The 7,473-nt window shown below is 38.2% G+C and overlaps 1 pseudogene; it reads right to left on the minus strand.

Moving 5' to 3' along the window:
* Positions 1-2,619: 2,619 nt before the first annotated feature.
* Positions 2,620-3,705, minus strand: LOC116902961 (annotated as a pseudogene).
* Between the last annotated feature and the right edge of the window lie 3,768 nt (positions 3,706-7,473).

Here is a 7,473-nt window from a genome sequence, read left to right on the forward strand (position 1 = left end):
GAGAAACCATTTAAATCTCAACTCATTTCTATCTTTTTCCATTCCATGCCATTGCACATAGAATGCTATTCAAATCCTTTCTTCCAACACTGTGGTTATTTGTCAACTGCCTGTTATTTATATCTTTATGTCTTTCCCCACCTCCGTTTCTGCTTTTGTGGAGTAATATATGGCTGTTGAGTGATTAAGTGGACCACATTCCAATGCTTCATGGCTGTTCTCCATATCGTTGTGTTCTTTCAACAGCACTTCAAATGGCTGCATTCTTCTGACTATTTCATTCTCAACACACATGTCTCCTCTAAAGGCCTGGATTACGATCTTATCTAATTTTGAATCTCTTCTTGGTACTCCTCATCACAATGGTATGATTTGTTTGCCCTATAATAATATCTAGGATTTAGAAGTAATTTATTATCATACAGGGTTTACCCCTTTAACTATTATTTAAATGTCTCAGGTGTAATAACACATCAGTTACTGAGCACTTCATTCCTGTTTTGTTTTGTTTTTTTGTTTGTTTTTTGTTTTTTTTTTACTTGATGCTGTGATCTCACAATCAAATATTTTAGGGATATTCTTCACACTAAATGATTTTGCTTTATTTTCTAAGAATTTACCTCACTTTGTAATCATAGCAGCCTTAGTTTGAACAACTTTTCTTCAGTTTACAACTACACAACTCATCGTGTGATTATTTGTGGGTGTTTTCTTTCATTTTGTTTTGCCTGTCTCTTCTAAATATATGAAAACTGTATGACCATCAACCATATTTGATTTAGTTCACTGAAGCCTAGCACAGACAGCTAGTGTAGTGGTTTGAATGGCATGCACCCTATCCCATAGTTCAGACATTTGAATATGTATTGGTAACACTGGGGGAGGTTAGGAGTGATGGGGTTGCTAGAGGAAGTTTGTCAGTGGAGGCAGAAATTCGGGTTTCAAAACCATCTCACTTCTCCTAGTTGACTCTCTGTGTGTAGTTAAAAATGTGAGCTGTCAGTTCTAAGTTTCCAGCTCTATTTCCAAAGCCAGCTTGCTTTCCCACTGTGATGGTGCTAAAACCTTATCCTGCTGGAATTAAAGCCCCAAATAACCCTTTCTGTTATGAGTTTGCCCGTCATGATGTTTTACCACAGTAACAGCAAATAAAGTAATGCAGAAGTTGATACCAGGTTGGGCTAATGCTGTGGCAGGTCTGATTCCATTGTTGTTTCAGAAGAAGGTGGAGAGTTTTGAGACTTTAAAGTAGAACAGTGCCTGAACACTCTAGGTTGTCGTTAACTGACTGTTCTGTTAGGATCTTGAAAGATAGTCCTTAGAGAGCATGAATCATGAAGGCTCAGAGGGGGGAAATTGCAAATAGGCTAGGGGTCCTTCCCGTAATAATGTAATTTTTTTATAAGAATGTAGCTGCTGTTTGACCTTGCTTTAACAGTTTTACCTGAGAAAAATTGAAAATTAATGGACTAAATTATTTAGTGGAAGAGATTTGACTCTGTTACATGGTTATCAGTAATCACTCTTAGGCAGATCTATAAGGAAAAAGCACAAATAAGGTAGAGAGAAATTACAAGCTTTACAGTTTGAACAACAACAATAACAACAGAGTACCAGGGAACTGGGCTGTGTGTCATAGCCAAGATTTGTGCTGAAAAAAGATAAAGAAATTAAAGGGAGGATTACTCTACACTGGAACACAGGGAATAGTGACCTCAAGGTTGTCACCCAGCTACCTTCCAGTGTGTGAAAAAAAATAGCTTAGGAATTTTTGGCGACCAGAATTTACAAAGAGAAGCTGCTGCAACTGAGATTCAAGGGAGCTGAGATCCACCTCAAGATGCTCGATAAACATGGAAGTGGTCTCTACTTGGTGATGACTTTAGAGTCATGACTAGTTTAAAAGTGAACTAGTCATAGACTACACGGCCCACCCCTCCCTGTGCTCTCAAAGAGTCCCTGTTTCTACTATGTGGAAGGGGAGTCCCTGCATCAAGTCCCTGAGAGGCCAGTAGGCAAAACTGTGAAAGTGAAACCTGTAGTGTGGTGAGGACGGAAATATGTTGGAGATGCCAGAGCCATGCATATCTGGCAAAGAATATTGCACACAGGGAGTGGAACCAGCCCAAGAAACATGCAGGCAGCAAGACTGTAGGGGAGGAGCCATCCAAGTCCTTTGACGACATACATGGATCTTGAGAATTTGGTGTTTGCTCTGTTGGATTTTGGTCTCGCTTAGGTCCAGATTTTTCTTTCTTTTGAAAAGTTAAAAATTCCTTAATTTTTTTATTCCTGGTACCACCACCACAATTTACAGGGCAATACACCTGATGTAATGAAAAGAAAAAGACAAAGACAAAGCTACAACAGATAAAAGACCTCAGGAATGTGCATCTAATTGACTCTACATTGCATTAATCTATAGCTGTCCTTTTGCAAACTGTGGCTATGACAGTCCTGAACAAGAAGGGTTTTCTGTTTAAGCTGCAGTAACTTTTCCTTCTGTGGCAGATCTTTACAGTTCCTCTAATGCATGTAGGACAACTGTCTCAAAGTAACCTGCAGCTTTCCTGACCATTCTTCACTCTCTCTCCTGCTGAGAACTGTAGCTGTTCGTTTGTTTTATTTTAAAACCTTCTGTTACCGTATCCACCACTTCCACCTCCAGATCCATAGCCACCACCATAGGGACTGCCTGAGCTTCTTCCACCAAAACTGCCCCCCTTCATGGGTCCATAATTAGATTGTTGCTGTCCACTATAATTTCCAAAGTCATTATAGTTCCCACCACCACCATAGTTACCTGTACCAAAATTTCCTCCTTCATTGTAACCATCATATCCTCCTCCTCCATCACCTTATCCATATCTTGGTCCACCACCTCCATAACCTCCTCTACTACTGTAACCAAAACCACCTCCATAGTTGCCACCATCACCTCCAAATCCATTATATCCACCATCACCACCTCCATAACTGCCTCTGCTGCCACCACCTCTACCACCATAGCCTCCTCTTCCACCACAGTTTCCTCCACAACCAAAGTTTCCCCCACTACCACCAAAGTTTCCTCCATGTCCCATAAAGTTGTCAGATCCACCTCCACGACCTCTCTGTGATCCAGCAGACTGCATCTCTTGTTTAGAAACGGCCTTTTTCACTTCACAATTATGCCCATTAATAGTGTGGTGTTTCTGAACAACAATTTTATCAACTGTGTCATGATCATCAAAAGTTACAAAAGCAAATCCTCTCTTTGTCCCATTCTGCCTGTCTTCCATAACTTGTATGGTTTCAATCTTGCCATACTTTTCAAAGTAGTCTCTCAGATTATATTCTTCTGTATCCTCTTTAATACCACCAACAAAAATCTTCTTCACCGTTAAATGGGCACCAGGCTTTACAGAAACAGCTCTAGAATCAGCTCTCTCTGGTTCCACCACACGTCCATCAACCTTGTGTGGCCGAGCACACATTGCAGCATCCACCTCTTCAACACAAGAGTAGGTCACAAAACCAAAGCCTCTGGAACGTTTTATTTGAAGATCTCTCATTACCACACAGTCTTAAGTGTGCCCCATTTCTCAAAATGTTCTCTTAAGCTATCATCTGTGGTTTCAAAGCTCAGACCACCAATAAACAGCTTTCTCAGCTGCTCTGGTTCCTTTGGATCGTGGCCCTCCATTTTGAGACCAGACTCGCCTCTTCCAACTCGAGTTCAATATGGGACCGAGAGGACAGGTCCAGATGTTTTTATTCTGCATCTATTATTCATTTTGCAATGATAATATATACTCTTTACCATTACATGTTATAAGTATATAATACAATTTTTATTGTATTGGTTACAATCAATAGTTTGCCTTGCGTCCCAGAAGACACTGGACTTTTAAACTGCATTGAGCCTTAAAGAATGTGGGGACTTTTGGAATTGGAACAAATATATTGATATAACCACGCACATATTGGAGGGGAAGGAAAGGAAGCAGAATTGAATGAGATGTCCCCCACAATCTCAGATATTTGAATACTTGGTCCCTAGTTAGTATTATCTGAGAAGGCTTTTTCTCTGGAGAAAGTATGTCACTGGTAATGAGCTTTGAGTTTTTAAAAAGTTGCTGACCATTTTTCAATTTAATCTCTCCTTCCTGCTTTCCTGAAGTCTGGAGAATGTGAGCTCTTAACTCTCATTTTCCAACTCTATTTGCAATGACTGCCTATTGCATTGTTCATCCACTATGATACTGATGACCTGTTGTCCCTCTCAAATGGTAAGTCCCAAGTAAACTCTTCCTTCTATAATTTGCCTTGGTCATGGTGTCTTATCAAAACAATAAAAAACTAACTAATATAGTTGTTAGCACATAATAAATTTCAAATATATGCTTGACCAAAAAATAAATTTTGCTTATATTTTGATTGATATTGAGTGTCAGCTACATCAAATTAAAGTATCTGAAATTATCAAGACCACTCTTGTATTACTTGTGGAATTCATTTTTAGGTTCTGAGTTGAAAATTATTGGGATTGTGAATTTGATAATGATTGTTGGAAAGCAATGTTTTTTTTTTGGAGAGATATAGGTATGAGTAGATAGTAAATATGTATATTAGCTTCTAATCTTCCTCTTTAACGCTTTAGAAATCATGGTCTTTTTCCTTTTACTCTTCTACTGATCATATTTTTCAAAAATATACCAGGTATAAAATAAGACTTCCCTTTTTTCCTATCCCACAAAAGTTCTTAGTGGAGGAAAGCAGCTAGACATGGATGTTGTCTTAGACTAGTTTCTATGGCTATAAGAAAATCCACAATGCTGCACAATCTCTAAAGAAAAGAACTTTATTTTAGCTTGTGCTTTTTGTAAATGGGTAAGTGCCAACTGTGCTCAGGGCTCTGTACAGTTTCATTCACAGTGGGGAAACTGAAGCGTGGTGAGAAGTACAGAAGACAGGATCATGTGGTAAGGTAGAGAGAGTAAAAATGAACCAGAGAAGGTGTACTTGGTTTATAACAACCCTCATTTATGGCAGATCACCTACCCTGTGGGGTCTATGTTAACCACTATATGAAGGTAGATATACTTTTCAACTAATTGCTCCTTAAAAATCCCAGCATCTCGCAGGACTACCATATGGGAAATCAAATTTTGGAATGTGTTCTGGTAGGGACAAACCATATCTAAACAACAGCAGATAAGGCCTGAAATTCTCAAAAGCAGTGTTGCCAAGAGAAATGCACTTTATACAACTATTAACTTTATACCAACAGATGGTGGGTAAGTCTACACCCAACACATTTTAAGAGAAAGTTGAATAATTCATGAAAATACAAGCATAATTAAGACTTGGCTATTCAGTGTGGTTCAGCTATAGCTACGAGGCATTAAGACGTTTTAGTTTCTCCATTATAAATCACTGTTTACTAAAGCCTTTATTTCAGGTCTTGCATTTTGGGTCTTCAACTTGGACAGTAATAAACTGTCCTTTCTTGAAGGACCATCTCAGTTGAGATGGGTGTGGTGGGACACCACTGTAATCACAGCACTCAGCCTCTGGTAGGAAGGTTGAAGCCAGCCTGGGTCACATAGCTGACCTGCTTCTAAAAAGGGAATACGTGTGGGTTTATGCACACATCTAGTAATACAGAAGGCTCAGAAGTTTGGTAGAATTTAAAATCTATGCTAACCAAGGGTTTAAAATTCTTCCGCTGTATTCCTAGTTTGTCTAGAGTTAAGTGTGTAGATTTGGATAAAGAATATGTATTTGGTAGTAAGTGAACTAAGACCTACAGGTCAGAACCCACAAAGCCCTTTTATTTTATTCTATATCTTGATATTGTAATTTAATTATATAATTTCCCTTATATCCCTCTGCACTTCTTGTACTTTTAAAAATTCATGTCGTCCTTTTTTTACATCTAAATATGTAATTAGAATCCAATCAGTATCTTTAATGGTGCGTGTGTGTGTGTGTGTGTGTGTGTGTGTGTGGAGTATTTCTGACAATTTGGCACTGAATAAACAATGTGGGGCAACCAAAGGAAATAGTAACAGGATATAATGTTTTGGGAGTCTCTTGGACAATCCTGATCAACAACCCACAATAACGATCCTCATGATTTATGTTCAGTATTTTGTTGGTTGGTCTTTGGCACTTAGAGTGAGCATTGTCTGCCCAGATGGGAAATTTCCATTTAAACTAGATATTATCTATATTTATATACTCCCTTATGTGTATTACCTTGTTATTCCTGTCTCTATTGCTTCTACAACCCCATTTTCAGAAAATGGTCATTTTTGTTTTTCTTGTTTTTGTAGTTACTACATGTTATCCACTCACATCTGAAGATTTGAAGGAAGACATCTCTGATGAGAGAAAGTGTGCAGTGTTTTTATTTCGGGGACCAGGTTATTGCAATCAAATATTATCTTTTGTAGTTGCCTGCATTTATCTGAAATTTTCATAGCTTCATTTTTTATGGTTAAATAATATTCCATTGCTCATATGTACTACATTTCTTTATCCATCTGTCAGTTGAAGGACATTTACGATACTTCCATTTCATAGCTATTCTGACTAGAAAGACCTCAGCACAGTAAAAACTAAATAAATATGAGAAACCACCATAAAGCCCCATCCAGCTGTTGACTTGCAGGTCTGCATCATCCATAGAAATTCCCTTCCTTTTCTTCTCTCTCACCCACTGTTCCATTACCTCCCTTTTACCACTTCCGTTTCCTTTGGCTGCCATAATTCCTCTGAGAAATAAGGCTCTACCTTGTACTCAATAGCATTTTTCTATCACAACATTTATATCAATTTATATCAAGTTTGGAAAGCAGACTTTGCCAAGGCAGCTTCCTAGAGGAGAGGACATGAGATGAAACTGAAGTTCCTGAGATACCCTTCAAGGTCCTCTGTTTACTACAATGAGAAAAAAACAAACAAACAAACAAACAAAAAAAAAACTCGGTCTATTTTTACCATTGTGTATGAGGTCTAACTTCTCAAGTTAAGGTTCTAAGAGTGTCTTCTGCTGTTTGCACCTCTGATTTCAGATCTGTGGCCCTGTCTTACACTTTACAGTGAATTGGCTTTACTCTGTCCTATTTACAAAAGGCCCTTTCACCTCCTATTTCAGAGATGCCAGTCTTCTAGCTTGCAACCATTGTGACTGATATTAAGTTTCTACATATGCCATCAATGAAATAAAACTGCACCATTAACACCCACCATTAAGCTCCACACTATGGTATATATAAATCTCCAAATGACAAATACTATTTATTTTCCATAAGCATCCAGACAGGTAAATCTGTGTTATTCCATAAGCCCAGTGTTTACAACTTTGAGCTCTTCAAAGACCATTGACAATATTATTAAGAACTGAGGGAAAAGGAAGGAAAAACATTGTATGCAAAACATAAAACGAAATAGCCCTGAAATGAGTTTTAAAGTCAGTATTTAACA

Source organism: Rattus rattus, chromosome 6 (assembly GCF_011064425.1).
Source record: "Rattus rattus isolate New Zealand chromosome 6, Rrattus_CSIRO_v1, whole genome shotgun sequence".
Classification (NCBI taxonomy): Eukaryota; Metazoa; Chordata; class Mammalia; order Rodentia; family Muridae; genus Rattus; species Rattus rattus.